Source organism: Lynx rufus, unplaced genomic scaffold, assembly GCF_022079265.1.
Source record: "Lynx rufus isolate CCGP_SWC_20201006 ecotype Redwood Valley unplaced genomic scaffold, mLynRuf1.p SCAF_9, whole genome shotgun sequence".
NCBI lineage: Eukaryota > Metazoa > Chordata > Mammalia > Carnivora > Felidae > Lynx > Lynx rufus.
In genome coordinates this window covers 112823802-112840441 of record NW_025814897.1, presented here as the reverse complement: position 1 = coordinate 112840441, position 16640 = coordinate 112823802, and the positions used below count along the sequence as shown (strand labels likewise).

Below are 16640 nucleotides of genomic sequence, written 5' to 3'. Positions count from 1 at the left end.
CACAGCCTGGGGGGCTTACACATTTATCCTCTCCCGGTCCCGGAGGCCGGGGACCCGAGGTCCGGGCGTGGGCGGGGCCGGGGCCTCCCGAGGGCTCTCTCCTTGTGTGCGGACGGCCATCCTCTCCCTGTGTCCTCACGGAGCCGTCCCTCCGTGCGTGTCTGTGTCCTGACCCCCTCTTCTTAGAAGGACCCTGGTCACCCTGGGATCAGAGCCCACCCCAGTAGCCCCATTGAAATTGAACTGTTTTTTCAAAGCCCCCATCTGCAAATACAGAGCCCTTGTGAGGTGCTGGGGGTCAGGTTTCAACATGTGACTTTCCAGGAACACAACTCAGCTCATAACTGTGTGCTGGGCACCATTCAGGTCACGTCCTGGCCTTGACACCCACCCCCCTCCACAGCCCTGGCAGGCGCACCTGTTGCAGTAAAAGCCCCAGCAGCTGACCCCCTCTGACTTCTTGTCATCAGATTCCCAGACCGGACCTTCTCTCCATCTTTACATCTGCTCGCTCTGCCGGTCCTGAACCCCCCTCCACGTGGCCTTCCCCACAGCACCCCGAGTACATTCACTGTCCTAATGACCTCATCCATTTATGTCCTAGGGCATCCCCTCCAGCCCTCCCCCGTCCCTGCCCCCAGCCTGGACGCTCCAGTGTGGTTACAATGGACCCGCGGGAAGAATCGTGAGCCCAGCTGGAGCCCGGGGCTCCAATACACTAACAGCGTGTGCTTTCTTTCAACCCCCGCTGACGGGCACCTGGCACGTGACTGTCTGCCCTGCACCTGCCCGCGGGCCAGGCACAGCTCGAGGCTCAGCCCCGATGGTTGAGGAAAGATGTGCCCTGCATCTCTCCTCCTGGTCTGGGTCTTTGCCGGGGTCAGGGACAGCACCCTGGTGACACAGGCCGTGCGGTGGCCCCAGCTGCATCTTGGGTGGCCACCAAAGAGCTTTGGGGTGTGGTTTGTGAAGAGAGCACTCTGGGAGGTGGAATGTTCCGGAGCAGAGAGGTGATGATCTAGTGGCTCGTGGACACGGGCAGGTCGCCGAGGGGAGCTGGGCCCCGGAGCCTCATCACTGTCCTCGCAGGCTACCGCCACACGCTGTGGGCATTGGTCAGGGCCCCTTGGAGGCCGCGAGCGGCCAGGGCAGGGGACCAGCTGGGCTGCAGGGGGATCGCAACAGGGAGAGGAGCCGCGGGCTCTGTTTTCTGCATGCTGGGTGCCGTTCCATCCGACAGGCAGGAACCCGGGGGCCAGGGTCTGCTGCCCTGTGGATGTCCTGGGTGTCGGGGTAGCGGCTGCCGCGTCCGTCCGTGTCTGTGCTCTGAGATGTATTCTTTACCTGGCTGTATTCTGAAAAACAGCCTGTATGCCTTTGGCCCCCGTTTATGGTGAATCTGAGGCTCTGGGAGACTGTGTGACAACCCCCCTCCCCCCCCCCCCCCGCAAGCCCCAGAAGTGCTTCCCTGGGCTCTGAGCCAGCCCCAGGGACTCCCAGCCTGCCATGGGCAGGCAGGTAGGCAGCTGGCCACCGTGGTGTCCCCCTGAAGACCAGCGGGCAGGACTATGCCGCCAGCAACACAGGCCGCCAAGGTGCCCTCACTCAGCACGTTTAGATTCCTCCTTCCCGTGTTCCTTGATATGCTGGAACCTTCTCCACCCGAGCCCGGAGCTTTGGGGACCAGGACAGTACCAACAGCCTCACTCTCCTGACTGGCAGGGCAGGGATTTTGAGTGTCCTGGAGGCTTCTGGGCCCCGCAAGGTCACATCAGTGCCTCGGTTTCCCAGACTGAAGGAAGAGGGTCCTTGGCGGTGCGGTATGGGGACAGGGGTGGGCAGGGGGGACGCTCACTGCTCACACTTGCCCCTGGGAAGGAAGGAGGGAGGCGGGGCTTGGGGCCGAGGCCTCTGCATGAGAGGTGCAGGCCCAGCGTCCTCGGGCTCCCACCATTCCCGCAGGGTATCTTGGGACCATCGTTGTTCGCTCGAGGGGCCGGCATTCACTGGGGATGTGGGGCCCACGGGCTGTGTCCCGGGGCGACTGGCAGGAGAGCAAGGCCTACAGGGACCGTGGCTCACAAAGGCGTTGTCAGGGAGCACTACAGAGCCTCGCAGCAGCCCTGGGCATCCCCGTCACATCACTGGGGAAACTGAGGCTATTGGAGGTCTTGGCCCCTCATTCAAGCTGCTGCTGAGGGAAAAGCTAGGGCTGGGAGTGTGGGTCCTTGGCTCCTAGGCCACCGCTTCTCCCGCAGGCCACCGTCTTCCCAGGTGGGCCGGGCTCGGCACTGGACTTGGCAGAAGTCACCGTGCAGCACTTAGACCAGCAAAGGGCCCCAGGGGTGCTGAGGGGCAGACCGGCTCTTAGTGGGCGTCAACGGCTCAGGCTCATCGCTCCTCAGGTGCGTTTTCCAGAACCCGCCCCCCCAGGACGCTCGGCCACACATCTGCATTCACGAGCTGGGGGAGCGCAGTGTCCCTCGCTGGCTCTCAGCGGCCCGGTGCTCTGCTGATTCGGTCCACAGTCACCAGGCGCTGACGCAGGCCAGGCTGCGTGCAGCAAAGCCTCGGGGACTTGCCGTCGGTGCACAGACACAGATGTCAGGCCCAGCTCCCAGGAGCCCGCGGGAACTCAGAGTTCCTTTGCTCTCCCCAGCCGCGTCCCCGGACCTCTCTGCCCATCACCCAACCACCCACTGAGCACCCCAGAGCACATGGCAGGGAATGCCGTGCAGCCCCAGAATCTCTGCCCTTCCTCGACCTCGAACCCGCCCCCCATGCGTGCGTCTGTTTATTTGTATACCGTAACATGTCCTCACGTGATAAAACTCGGCATCAGAGGCCCCGCACTCCCCGCCCGGGGTGGGGGGACCGGGTCTGCTAATGAGTCAGGGAAGGGCACAGAGACCCTTCAAGCCAGGCCCCCCACAACCGTGAGCAGAGGAACGACGGGCAGAAGTCCCGCCGGAGTGTAAACATGTGAACATGGAAGGAGCCAGGGGCCAAGAGCCAAAGTTGCACCAAGTCAGCCTGTTCTCCTGCCTCCAAAGACCCCCACACCCCTTGTGTGCCTCCCAGTGTGGGGAGCTAGGATTTGACGGCCTAGGACATCAGCTCCCTAGCAGGATGCGTGTGGAGGGCCGAGGCATTCCTACAAGGCCAGAATGGCCTGGGACCAGTACAGAAGCCCCCACAGAAAAGCCCCAGACAAAACGTGTGGGGGAGACTGGTCAGCTGGGGTAAACTGAGGCAGGGTCTAGTGGGATTGGGTAGGGCGCCCCCATAAGCACTATGGGCTGTGGGGTCATGGGCTCCAGAGGGCCTGAGTTCGCCATCAGTGCCAAGGTGGTGGGGGCCGGTGGGGGCCCAACTGCAGCTGGGCCCCGGCCCAAGGAGACCAGACTTGCTAAAATTTGGAAATCCTGGCTGGGAGTAGAGGCGCAAGATAGGGTGGAGCTTTGGGCCCGGAAATGTGGTTTTGCTGGTGGCGAGAGAGAGCCTGGGGTCGCGGGGTCAGACCCAGGCAGGATGCAGAGACAGGGCTCTAACGGGGATGCCCTGAGATGTCAGCCTAGGCACGGAATGGGGTGGGGAGTGCCATCAGCGAGCCCCCACTGCCCCCAAATCCCCGGGGCTAGAAGCACTTTGCAGACGCTGAGACAGAATGCAGAGCGGTCTTTCTTGAACTGCCGTGTGGGCGCAGGGCGGGAGCGGCAATGCTCGGTTTCCCGCCCTGCCCCAAGGAGCAGGGTTCTCGCGTCCCAGTCCCACTCACTCAGACTGTCTTCACCCCGGAGCCACTTTGCCCCCACGTGGGGCGTCCCTTCCGGTGGCGTCTGTGATGTGGCGTAATGATGTCTTTTTTTTCCAACAACTTGACTGAGGTATAATCGACATACAATAAACTTCACACGGTTAAGTTGTACGATACTATACGTTTTGACGCACGTGTCCCCTCGTGAAACCATCACCAGGTTCAAGATGACGCATCCACCGCCCCGAAGGTTTCCTGAGTTCCCGTGACCCCCACCTCCTGCTCTCCCCACCCCCGTTTCCTTAGCAACCATTCCTAGCTTCCTGCTACTCCTGTAGTTTGCATTTTCAGGAGCTTTACATAAACGGGGAATCATACCGTCTGGGCTCTTTTTTCTTTTTTTTTTTGGTTTGGTTCCTTTGACTCAGAGTCATTGCTTTGAGATTTGCGTATACGGATCGCTCCTCTGTATTTACGAGTGACGCTCCATGGCTTGGCTGGGCCACAGTTTGCTTAACCAGTCGCCCGCTGATGGGCATTGGACGGAACCCACTTCCGGGTGCTGCAGAAACGCGCTGCAAATTGTTTGCACTCAAGTCTCTGTGTGGACGTATGTGTTTGTTTCTCTTGGATAAATACTCAGAAGGGGAATGGCTGGGTCACATGGTAGAAAGAAATGTGTAACTTTTTTAAGTTTATTTTTGAGAGAGAGAGAGAGAGAGAGAGCGAGCGAGCATGGGCAGGGAGGGGCAGAGAAAGAGGGAGAGACACAGAGACACAGAACTCGAAGCGGGCTCCAGGCTCCGTGCTGTCAGCATAGATCCCGATGCGGGGCTCAAACCCGCAAACTGTGAGATCATGACCTGAGCCGGAGCCGGACCGCTCCCGGTCCCCAGAAGCAGCCCTGGCGTGTCCTTGACCACAGCTCCTAAAGGAAGCCAGGCAGCACCCTTCCCGGGGTCAGGGCCACCTGGGGTGGTGCTGGGGCCCAAAGTTCTGCCATTAGGAATAAAATAATTTTTGTTAAGTCCTCGTCAAGGACAGGAGCGCTGAGCCCCTCGCAAACCCCGGCCAGATCTAAAAGAGGGAAGGGCTTCAAAGGGCCAGGGGCGCTGCGGCTCAGCACAGCTACCCACGGAATCCGTTTTCATGCAGGCCTTTTCAAGGCCGGTGACAGAAGTCCCCCTCAGCATTCAGGGGAGCCCCAGGACGCTGCCACTTTTATAGGTCAGAAAACAGTGAGGCAGCGGCGGCCGTCAGGGCCCACCCGACAGCCGAGTTTAAGTAGCGGGTCACGCGCCGCGCCGGTGATCGCACACTTAGGGGTGGGTCCCCGGATGCAGGCTGGATGCAGGGGTCCCGGGCGCGGGTCTCCACTTCCCCCCCTCGTTCACGGGCCCCCTTTCCCGGCGTGGCAGGTCTTACCCGCCCACCTGCGGCCCTCACACCCACCGGCCCCCTCGCACACCCTCCGGCTCGGATGACCGGGGACCACCTGCGCCCGAGACCCGGCCGGAAAACCCAGGCGGGGTCCTGATTGGGCTGGCTTGGGTCACATGACCTTTCTTAAACCAATCACTGTGGCCTGGGGAGCGGGAAGCTCCGACTGGCCAGGGCTGGGCCACGTGGGCGCAACCCCTGCCTGGAGAGGGCGTGTCCTCGTGGCTCGGGAAACCGGAAGCTCCGTGGGGGTCACGTGAGCAGAGAAGCCCCGCCCTCGGTGGACAGCGTAGGCGGAGAGGCCGGCGGTGGGACCGGGGGAGACACACCGCACGGGACACGGGGGTCCTGCCTTCCCTGCCGGGGGTCTCTCTGCAGGTCAGCCCACCAGCCGCCCCAGGGCGCAGGAGAGGGGACCTGGCGAGCGCTGCCCCCCCCCCCCCCCCGAGCCAGAGGGCGGGCCCCCTGGGGGCCCGGTGCGTCCGAGCAGCCATTGCCGGCGGTCGCTCGCCGTCACAGGTCACCAGCTGGGGTGGGGTGGCGGGGGCCGCGTCCCCACGGGGAGGAGGGGGGCGGCGCTCTCCGGTGGGGCGGCTGCAGGAACGGGTCTCAGAGGCCACACCTGGTGGGCTCCGTGCTGCCCTTACCCCGCTGCTTCCCTGCAGAAGGGGACAGGCCAGGGGGAGGCGCCGGCCGGGTCACCCTCCAGAGGGAGCAGTGGCCATACTCCACCGTGCGCTGGCTTTGGGGCGATTCACACGCTTTCTCTCCAGCCCGAGGTTCTCCCCGTAATGAGAAGCTCCCCGACTCCACGGAGCTCTGGATTCCAGCCGCCCCCGAGAACCCATTAAGCGCCTTCTTCAGGATCGCCTTTAGTGTTTTTTTCTGAGTTATTAAGCTGAGGAGTTCCCTGCAAGGAGCTTTCGGGGACACAAGGGAGAGGGAAGGCAGTTCGGTTCTCTGTGTGTCTTTCATGGCACTGCCTTTTCCTGACTCCTCTCCCGAAGCTCAGGGCCAGGGGATTTTCAAAGAGGGAGTAGGATCCGCCCTGGGGCTGGAGACAGCTTCTCCTCCGGAAGGATCCCCCCTCGAGCCTCCTGGTAAGGTGGAAAAAGCAGCAGCTGCGGAGGAAGCTGATTTCTAGATTCCTCCTGGGGGAAGTTCTCCTCGGATCCCTGAGCAGAAACCATGCCAGCCAGGATGGGTGTCATCCTCTAGCCACCTGCCCCTGGCCTCACAGCCCTCCGTGCATGGGCCCCCAGCCTTCAGTTCCCCAGAAACCGACTACCTGGACCCAGCTCGCTGCTAGTCTAGACTCACCACCCACTCTTTGGTGGCCTGTCTCCGTGTCACGGTGTTTTGGTGTGAATACTCTGGTTCATTTGAAATTCCTGGGGGAAAACACACACGCAGCATCTGGAGCCTCCCTGCCATCCCCACGGAGGACACGGGGCTTAGCACCCGTCCTGTCGGCTCAGGCTGCCATAGCAGAGCACCACAGACCACGTGGCTTCAGCAACAGAGTCATTTGCTCAGAGTCCTGGAGGCTGGAAGGGCTGGTTTCCTCCAAGGCGTCTCTCCCTGGCTTGCAAATGACCTTCTCCCTGTGTGGGGGCACCCCTGCTGTCTTTCCAGATTGTTTCCTCTTCTGGTGAGGACACGTGAGGCTGTAAGGGTGGGCCGTCCCCCAAATACAGTCAGGTGCAGAGGTGCTGAGGGTAGGACTTCAACTTGGTTTCAGTGGGGCAGGGGGCAGGGTGGGGACACACCATCCGACCCATGACAGCAGCCCAATAAAAGATGATGCTGTGGACCATTTTCATCAGTTACAGCCAAGAGTGTTTGATGCGGGGTGGGAGGGCAGCACTCCTTGATGATGCTGGTGGTACTCAGCAGCTACCGAGAAAGTTCCAGAAGCATCCTACCATCAAGGAAGGAAAATGGTACATCTGGCCAACCAAGGAACCAAGCACCACCACGTGGGGTTTCTTTGATCGTGTTCGGCAGATGTGGGGCAGAGTAGAGAGGCATGTTTCTGTCCAGGTAATTAAGGAGGGACTTCAAAAGCTTCAGAAGCTGGAGGCTTTCTGTTCAATTATTCAGACTGATGCATCCAAAGGTCTCTGAACAGGAAATAGGGAAGAGATTGCTAAGTAGTTATGATGAAGAGTAAATGAATTACTTGTCAGTGGTGCACATGTGATCTCGGAGCACCGTGTGAGCTCGTGTCTCGCCAGGTGCGTGCTGTCTGTGAACGCTGGTGCGGGAGGGGTGGGTGGGAAAGGAGGCCCAGTCTCTCGGGAATGCCAGTCATTTCTTCCTTTTCCAAGATCGGTGACCACCTGTGTCTTTGTCAGGCGTGATTACACACTTCAGCGTGAGTCTGAGAGTCTTGGCATTCAGGCCGTGGGGGCCACCCCCCTCCCCGGGCACCTGAGTGAATAGTCACTGTCCTGGGACGCCGTTGCGTCTCCACTCCCGTTTGGGGTCAGCACCCGTGAGAAGCAAGGTAGTGTGGATTAAAAGCAGGGAAGTTTGAGATTGTCTCAGTAAGAGTAGTGCCCCAAAATGGATGATGGTGGAAATTTCAGGAGGGGTCATAGGGCTTATTGTGGTACTTCTCATTACTTTTGTTTATGTTTGAGATTTTCCATAAAAAAAGAAACTTAAAATTATATTTTAAAAAAATGCCTCCTTCTGTTCATGGCCGTGATGGGAAAACAGAGCCTGGACTTGCCTTCCACAGGAAACGACCAAAACTCAGACAAAATGTGTGAAACGAGGCCTTGTTTTGACCGTGAAAGATGCAAACACACAAGACAAGCCCTATGACTGCCCTGGTGTCCCGCGCTGAGTGTCCAGGAGTGAGAAGCCCGGCGCAGGCTGGAAGGATACTCAGATAGAGGTGGGGCTGAGAGCCCAGGGGCCCACAGCAGCCACCGTTTGCAGAACAGAGTGCCAGAGAGGAAGTAGCTGCGCGGAGGGAGTCAGGAAAGCTCCGACCAGCACACTCATCGGTGAAAAGCCAGAGAAAGCACCACCCAAAGGGTTCGAGAACGGTGTCTGGAGCTCACGCGAGATAAAGAGGCAGGGCCTCTTCCTACCCACCAAACTGGAAGAAGAAAAAAAAACCCGAAAATTCATGCAGCATTGGGAAGGTACTCAGGAGGGTCCTGCCTTCACACTGGAGAGTAATCCGCCCTAAACTAATCATGTCTCTGTTCTCACCTAACAAATCTTAAAACCAAGACCTGAAACATCAGGCCCTTTCCAGGTCACTTAGCTGCACCCAAAACAAAACTCAGGAATATTTATAAGAACACAGAAATATTCAGCACCCCAGCAAAGTGGAATTTGCAGTGTGTGGCATCCACTCAGAAATTCCCAGGTGTGCAAAGAAGCAGAAAACACTACCCATAGGAGAAAAATCAGTTAGTCAAAGCTGACCAGGGATTGACACAGTTGTTAGAATTAGCAGAGAAGGATATTAAAGAAGCATTATAACTATATTCCATAGGATAATAGTGACAGGGGAAAAAATTAAAATTCTCTGGACTGTACACTTAAAAATGATTAAGATGCCAAATTTTATGTTGTATTTCCCCACAGTTAATTTTTTTTTAATTTTAAAACTCAATTTAAACTTCCAGAGATGAAAACTACAATGTCTGAAATGAAAAATACACAGCATGGGATTAATGGCAGATCAGACATTGCAGAAGGAAAGGACAGTGAACGCAAAGAAGTAATGCTGGAAACCGTCCCAAGGGCGACACAGAGAGAAAAAGGAACCATCATTTTTAAGGAAATAAAACAATAGAGCATCAGTGCACTATGGGTCAGCTTCATGTCAGTATAAGTTCCTGGAGTGGAGGTGCTCATGTGGGGAGAAAGACAGAAAAAATATTTAAATAATGATAAAAATGTTTCAAAACTGCAAGTGAACTGTGAACTCACAGATTGAGCAAACTCAAGACCCCCTGGGGAGAAAAGTCCACCAACACACATAGTTTTCCAATTGCTCAAAACCAGTGACAAAGATAAAAATCTTTAAAAAGCCAGCAGAGTGGGGAAAGATGCATCCCCTACAAAGAACAAAGACAAGAATGACAGCAGATCCAGCATTAGAAACAGTGCAAGTGAGAAGTCACAGAGATGCGTCTTTAAAGTACTAACGGAGGAGGAAAACAGAGCTACTTCAAAAACAAAGGTAAAACAAAGACTTCTAAAAAACGCAAAAGCTAAAAGGCTTCATCACTGGCGGGCTGCACTTTAAGAAACATCGAACGAAGGACTTCCTTCAGGTACAAGGAGAATGACACTGGATGGAAATACTCAGAGGAAGGAAGGCACCAGAAATGGCAACAGCAAGACTATGTAAAGAAATGTGCTTACTATTTAAATCCCTTTAAAAGTCATTGGCTTAAAAAAATTTTTTAAGAAATAAAAGTCATTGGCTTTAAACAGAAATAATAACAATGTAGTTTGGGGCTTATGACACAGGGAAAGGTAATATGTAGGGCAACTGCTAAAGTAACCAAACAAAAAATTATAGCTAATAAGGTGACACAGGAGATAAAATGGAATCATAAAAATATTCAGCCCAAAAGAAGGTAGGAAAAGAGGGAAAGAAAGGGAGACAAAATACATATAGGGCAAATAAAAAATAGAAGATTGAAGTTAAACCTAACCATATCAATAATCACATTAAACGTAAATGGTGCAAACACGCCCCAGTTAAAGGGCAGAATTATCAGGTTAGATGACAAGCAGGACGCCTCCGAGGGGCACACCTTAACCATTAAGACACAGGTATGTTAAAAAGCAAGAGTGTGGTAAGGCTATACCAAAAGAAAACTTGAGTGGGCATATTAGTATCAAAGTAGGTTTCATAATAAAGGATGTTAACAGAATACCTTAAACTTATGAGTAAGGAACACAATGATTTGGGGTGACACCTAAATCCTCACTGCTGATGTGAGACGAATTTTTGAGTGGGTAAAGGTCATCCCTAAGGTGACCTGCCTGCTTTGCAGGATGCCTGGAAGTCCCATTCTGCCTCTTCCCCCTTTGATTACTGAAAGGATAGACAAGTGCACATGTAAAAAATGAGGTTGGGAAGGTGCTTGCTTCCTATAAGTAAGTGCCTTAACTGTGAAGGGTTTTTGGACCTGAGGTTGGCAACTCCCACAGCACCCCACCTCAAAAAAAAAAAAATGTTAGCAGAGTTTAAGAATGTAATTTCGTAATGATAAAAGAGTCCATTCTGTAGAAGGACATAAGACCCATAAACATGTACGCATCTCATAACAGAGCTTCAAAATACATGAAGCAAAAATTGGTAGACCTGTAAAGAGAAATAGATCCACAATTATAATCAGCTATTTCAATAGCCAATAGAGCAAGTACACAGAAAATCAGTAAGGATGTAGGAAATTGGAACAACGCTCTCAACCAATTTGGTCTAATTGACATCTATAGAACTCTGTGCTTTCTTTTCGAAAGCACTTGGAACAGTCCTCGAGATAAACCATATTCTGGGTCATAAAACAGGTGTCAATAAACTCAAAAGTATTCAAGTCATACAAATTTGTTCCCTAGTAGAATTGTATTAGGAACCGATAAGAGAAAGATCTCAGGAAAATCCCCCAAATGCTTATACACTAAATAATGCTGCTCTAAATAATTCATGGGTCAAAGTAAGAATCAAATGGGAAGTTAGGTAGTATTTGAGTTGAATGAAAATGAAAACACAACCCACCAACGTGTGTAGGGCACCACAAAAGTAGTCCTTAAGGGAAATTTATAGGACTGAATGCCTCCATTAGAAAAGAAAGTGCTCAAATCAATGACCTCAGCTTCCACTCAGAAGCTAGAAGAAAAAGAGCAAATTAAACCCAACATAAGGAGAAAAAGGGGAATAGTGAAGATCACAGCAATCGATGAAATAGAAAATAGAACAATAATAGGGGATATAATGACACCTAAAGCCGGTTCTTTGAAAACAGCAGTAAAATTGATAAACTTCTAGCCAAGCTTCTCCGGGAATAAAAGGGGGGTGTGGCAGGCACAACCTCCCATAGCAGAAATGAGAGCCAGGACATCGCTACCAATCCTTTCTCCAGCAGATTCCCTTTGTGCTCTGTCAGAAACCAGTTGTTCACATATGCACGCAGGTCTGGTTCTGAGCTCTCTCTTCTGTTCCATCATCGACTGTCTTGATTACTGTGTCTTCATAATAAGTCTTGAAATAGATCGGGTCAGTCCTCCAGTTTTGTTCTTCTTTTTCAAAAACTTTTTGGGGGCTCCTGGATGGCTCAGTTGGTTGAACACCCAACTCTTGATTTCAGCTCAGGTCATGATCCCGCGGTTGTGGGATCGAGCCCCCCATCAGGCTCCACATGTAGCATCGAGCCTGCTTAAGATTCTTTCTCTCGGGGCCCTCGGGTGGCTCAACCAGTTAAGCGGCTGACTCTTGGTTCAGCTCAGGTCACGACCTCATGGTTTGTGAATTCGAGCCCCGCATCAGGCTCTACACTGACAACCCAGAGACAGCTTGGCAGCTTGGGATTCTAAATAAATACGTAAAATGTTTACAAAATACCTTTTGGCTATCCAAGGGAGCTTGCATTTCCATACGAATTTAGCAGTCAGCTCGTCATTTTCTATAAAGAGCCTGCCGGGATCACACTGGGCCCGTCCACTGAGGAGCGTGGACCGCTGGACCCAGCCATCACGGAGCATCTGCTGCAAAGCCACAGGGAATCTCTCCATTGCGTTGGCTCGTCTGCGTCTCTCAACAGTGTTTTGAGGTTTCCCGTGTACAGGTCTCCCCAGTCTTTTGCCAGACTTATCCCTAACTTTTTCATACTTTTTTAAGATACTGTGAAGGTATTTAGATTTTTCTGCTCATGGCGGTCTGTTGCTGTTACGCAGAATTACAAGGGAGTGGGGGCAGTGGTCTCCACGAGGATGCTGTCCGTTCCAGTCCACTTGGTGGGCAACCCCGGCGTGGGAGTGGCCCCGGGACGGCCATTCTGCCTCAAGGCTCTTTCTCTGTCACACCTGTCTGTCGTTTGGGCAGCAGCGGGGTGGGCAAGGGGCGCCCTCTTCCATTTTGGGGAGACGCTGAGCTGACACGTCTTTTCCGGAGGAGACTCCTCACTTCCTACTAAGGCACTAAATGCCAGTACCCTTTGCCCCCGCCTCTGCACTTCCGGGAACGTCCCCCCCAGTTCTGCTGGCCCAGGTGGAAGCTCGTGGAAACCGCCCACGCAGCCCCGGGAGGGCGTTAGTCCGGTAAGACACAGGGTGTCCACGCAGGGCTGTGCAGCGGAGCTGTTGCAAAGACGAGGCGGCTCTGGGGTCCTGCTAGGGGACGACTGCCAAGCAAATGGCTTTAAGCGAAAACAGCCACAAGCAGAGCAGCGGCCGGATGCGTTACTCTCGGCGTAAGGAAAAGGGCGCCGTGTGCGGGAGCTCTTCCTTTGTGCTCACCTCTTCTGTGAACTCAAGACTGACTGAAAGGGGCGCCTGGGTGGCTCGGTGGGCTAAGCGTCCCAACTCTCGGTCTCGGCTCAGGGCGTGGTCTCGCAGGGGTGCGAAAGTTCGAGCCCCACGTCAGGCTCAGAGCTGGCGGTGCAGAGCCTGCTTGGGGTTCTCTCTCTCCCTGTCTCTCCGCCCCTCCCCTGCCTGCTCTCTCTGTCTCTCTCGCTCTCAAAATAAACGAATAAACTTAAACTGATTTAAAAGAGAGAGCCCTTTACATTTAAGGGAAAAACACGAGAGGGACAGACGCGCCGAGGAGGCCAAGCTTGGTGGAGGGGCTGTGTGTCTGTGTCACTGTTTCTTCTCACGTCCGTGAAACCAGGTGCCTCCTGGTTGGTCTTGCGTCTCCCTGTTCAGCTCTTTCTCGGGACAGTGGGTAGACGAGCCGTGTCCCATTTGGCTCGGTTGCCCCGTGCCTGGCACAGAGCCTCTCTCTCAGCAGATCTTCAGAGGTCTCCAGGGGTCAGAGCCGTGGGCTACATTCTTTCTGGAATGTTCTCATGGAGCCACCTCGCATCCCTCGAGGGGGGGCACTGAGACGTCCACCTGTTACAGATGAGGCGCCCAAGGCACAGGGAGGGTGAGTCATTTGGTTAAGGTTGCGCAGCTGAAGGTGGAGGGCTGGGATTTGCACCCAGGCCGTCCAGCTCGAGGCTGAGCCCTGAACGCCGGCCCAGCCAGCATCTCTGTGGCGGTGACAGGCACCCACTGTGCGGGGCTGGGCACGTGTACAGGGTGAGCCTGATGCCGGCTCACGGGGGGAGCCCGTGGCACCGAGCCACCAGCCCAGGTGTGCGGTGAGGAGTCTACACTTGGCGGACAGCCGCGCCCCCACAGTGAGTGCCAGAGGGAGTGGACCCAGGGTTCCCCTCCCGCTTTCGCCTTGTTCCAGGTGGCATTTCGGTTTCTTTGCTTAAAAGACGAAGGATAGTCAGACTTTCTGGTGGCATTTATTCTCCACTGGCATTTAAGATATTCGCCAAGACTGTCATTTTGAAGGGGGAAAACGTTCAAATAGTAGCAGTGACTCAGACCGGGACTCGGCCCCCTCGTCTGGCTCGGCCCCCTCGGAGTCGCTGGGGATCTCAGCCCCGGGGGGGGGGGGCCTCTGCTCCAGGAGAGCCAGGCCGAGTGGGGCCTTCTGCTTGTCTTTAGGGGCTATGAGAGCGGGGTGGCCAAGCGCGGGGTCTCGGGGGGCGTGAGCGTGAAAACCATGAGCCTGCCCTCACCCTCAGTGCTACTGGCCTGGCCTCTCTGTGTAGAGCTTGAGGGGCCTCCTGGCACCACGTCCGGCCTCGAAGCCAGGGCTGCTAACTGGACCCCGGGCTCCTTCGTCTCTGCTCCGCCATGGAACATCCTTCCAGAAGTATCCACGTGGAGCCCCTAGGCTCTCAGCCTCTCCTTTCAGGCTTAGCAGCAGGGACTTCAGGGTGGACGGGCCTGGGTTTAACCCTTACCTGGAGACTTACTACTATAGGATAGTATGTTTGCATGCTTTTTGTCTGTAATTCACACAAGCCTGAGACCAGTCGGTGGCTCTGTCCCCAGCCCCAGGGACAGACCTGCCTGCAGGAGGCACTCGGTAAACGGAGAGTGATGAGTAAAGCTTTTGGTGTGATGCCTGGTAATGTAATGAGCCCTTGAGATATGGAAGCTGTTAGGTCCTTATGAGTCATAGCAGCAGGTGCCAAGATGTTTATGGTCGTGGCTTTGTAAAAACATGATCAGGTTCCACATGCGTGTCTATAACGGCTTTATTCATCATTGCCAAAACGTGGAAGCACCCTCGAACAAACTGTGGTCCATCCATTCAATTCAATATTATGCGGCTATAAAAGGAAATGAGCCCGCAAGCCACAGAAAGACCCACGTAAGAGGAACCCACAAATGCATACTGCTTTGTGAAGGAAGCCAATCTGAACGAGCGAGGGTCCCAACTATATGACATTCTGGAAAGGGCAAAACCGTGGAGACGGTAAAAAGATCCGTGGTTGTCAGGGCGGGGGGTGGCGGGGGGAGAGGGCTGGACAGGTGGAGCACGGGGGAGTTTTAGGGCAGTGAAACTACTGTGTGCCACTGTAACGTCGGATACGTGGCAAAACCTATAGAAAGTACGTGAAGCGTGAGCCCTGTGGGCTTCAGTTCATGAGAACATAATCAGGATTGGCTCATCACCTGTGGCAAACGTAACACACCAGTCAGCGCAAGGTGTGAATAATAGGAGGGAAGGGATGTGTGGGAATTTGCCGTAGTATCTGCTCAATTTTTCTGTCTGTAAACCTAAAAGTGTTCCAAAATAGAAAGTCTCAGAATAAAGTCCGATCGGGCACTTACAGCCGAAGGTCTTACAGCCGAGAGTGGGAGTCTCAGGGAACCTGTCACCCAGAGAGTACGGAAGGGAAGGGGCTCCAGAACCTTCTGCGGATCCGCACAGTAGTTACCATGACCTTGGAGCCTGTGTGGGGAGGACTCCCTCCGGACGCCGCCGGGGACGAGGTCCCGGGAAGAGTGTGAGATGTCCAGAAGCGGCTGGCGGGTCGGGGAGGCGGGTGTCTAATCAGGAGGACGTCACGGGGGGATGGAGACTTGGCGTTTTCTCCTCCTCGCGCACCTGTGGGGAGGCGCCTGTGGACCCGGGAGTTCCTGGCACACAAGCCACGGGCCACCGCTGTCATCTGCCTCCACCCCAGAGCGGTCATTTTGCGGCTGTCACGCACACCGGGCACTTCCTGCAGCCAGCGGGCAACCTCTCAATGGCCACCCGCGCTGTTTCGGGCTGTCCTTCCCTTGACTCAAGCTGCGACTTCCCTACCACACACGGGCTCGCGGCCTCTTGTACGGCACGCAGCTCGACACCGTGGCCCCGGTGCCCGTGCCCTGCACTCAGGCTCGTGCGTGTGCCTGAGCTCTGGCCACGGAATGGGAGGGTGGCCTGTTCTAAACCCCCACGAGCCACCTCCGCACCCTCCATCCACCCTGCGCCTGGATGTAGATGAGCCCAAACCCGTAAGCTCCATGTTGAAAAGGGCAGCGCCCAGGACCCTGAATCGCCCCCTGGAAGCCAGCTGCCATTTCTCGGGACTTTGCCCGGAAGAGAAGGGACTTCCCGTGGGACTGAGCTCTCATTCGTTAGGGGCACTGGTTCTGGAAGCCAGCTGAAGGAACGTAGGGATATATCACACATCCTGACTTTGAACCCCACGTAGCCCACCTAATCACTTGAAACCCAAGAGTGTAGAGGTAAAGGGGACCTTTGGGAGCCCGGGTCAACCCTCTCGCTTCCCCAGATAGGGGTCTTGTCAGAGATTACAAAGTCATTTGTAGAAGGACTGGAGCATCTGGGGTTCTGACCCTGGCTCCCTGCCCCTCACCACCCGTCCCGTGGGCATGACCTCCGCCAACAACGAGTCAGGAGAGGAGTCTGGGCCAGCAGCTGGGAAGGGAACGTATTGTTGGAGACTGTCATGGGCTGAGTTGGGTCCCCAGAATTCATATGCTGGAGTCTTGACCCCTACCAGCTCAGAATGTGATCTGAGGCCATCTGGAGGTGGGGCGTTGGAGGAGGTGATTAAGGTAAAGTGAGGTCACTAGGGGAGGGTCCGATCCAAAGTGCACGGGGTCCTTGTAAGAAGAGGGGATTAGAACTCAGACGTGCACGGAGTGATGACCCCATGGGGCCACTGGGAGAGGACGTCCGTCCACACACAAGGAGAGAGGCCTCAGGAGGACCCGGCCCCGCCCACGCCTGGACCTCGGGCTCCGGCCTCCAGGACCGGGAGACAATGCATCCTGTGGTGCGAGCCCCGACTATGGGACTGTGTTATGCTGCCAGAGCGAACTCACACAGAGATTGTTGGAACTGAGTCCAAGGAGAGGTCAGATAGACCCCAGCTCA

At 55.2% G+C, this 16640-nt stretch overlaps 1 protein-coding gene and 1 non-coding gene across 3 annotated transcripts in view; both read left to right on the top strand.

Moving 5' to 3' along the window:
• The window catches only part of SHANK2 (SH3 and multiple ankyrin repeat domains 2), a 431931-nt gene that overhangs the window by 354707 nt on the left and 60584 nt on the right, over window positions 1-16640 (top strand). The gene's annotated exons all lie outside the window — the stretch shown is intronic.
• On the top strand, window positions 10110-10259 carry LOC124506618 (U12 minor spliceosomal RNA). The gene has a single exon (XR_006960853.1). It is a non-coding gene; the product is annotated as a U12 minor spliceosomal RNA (small nuclear RNA).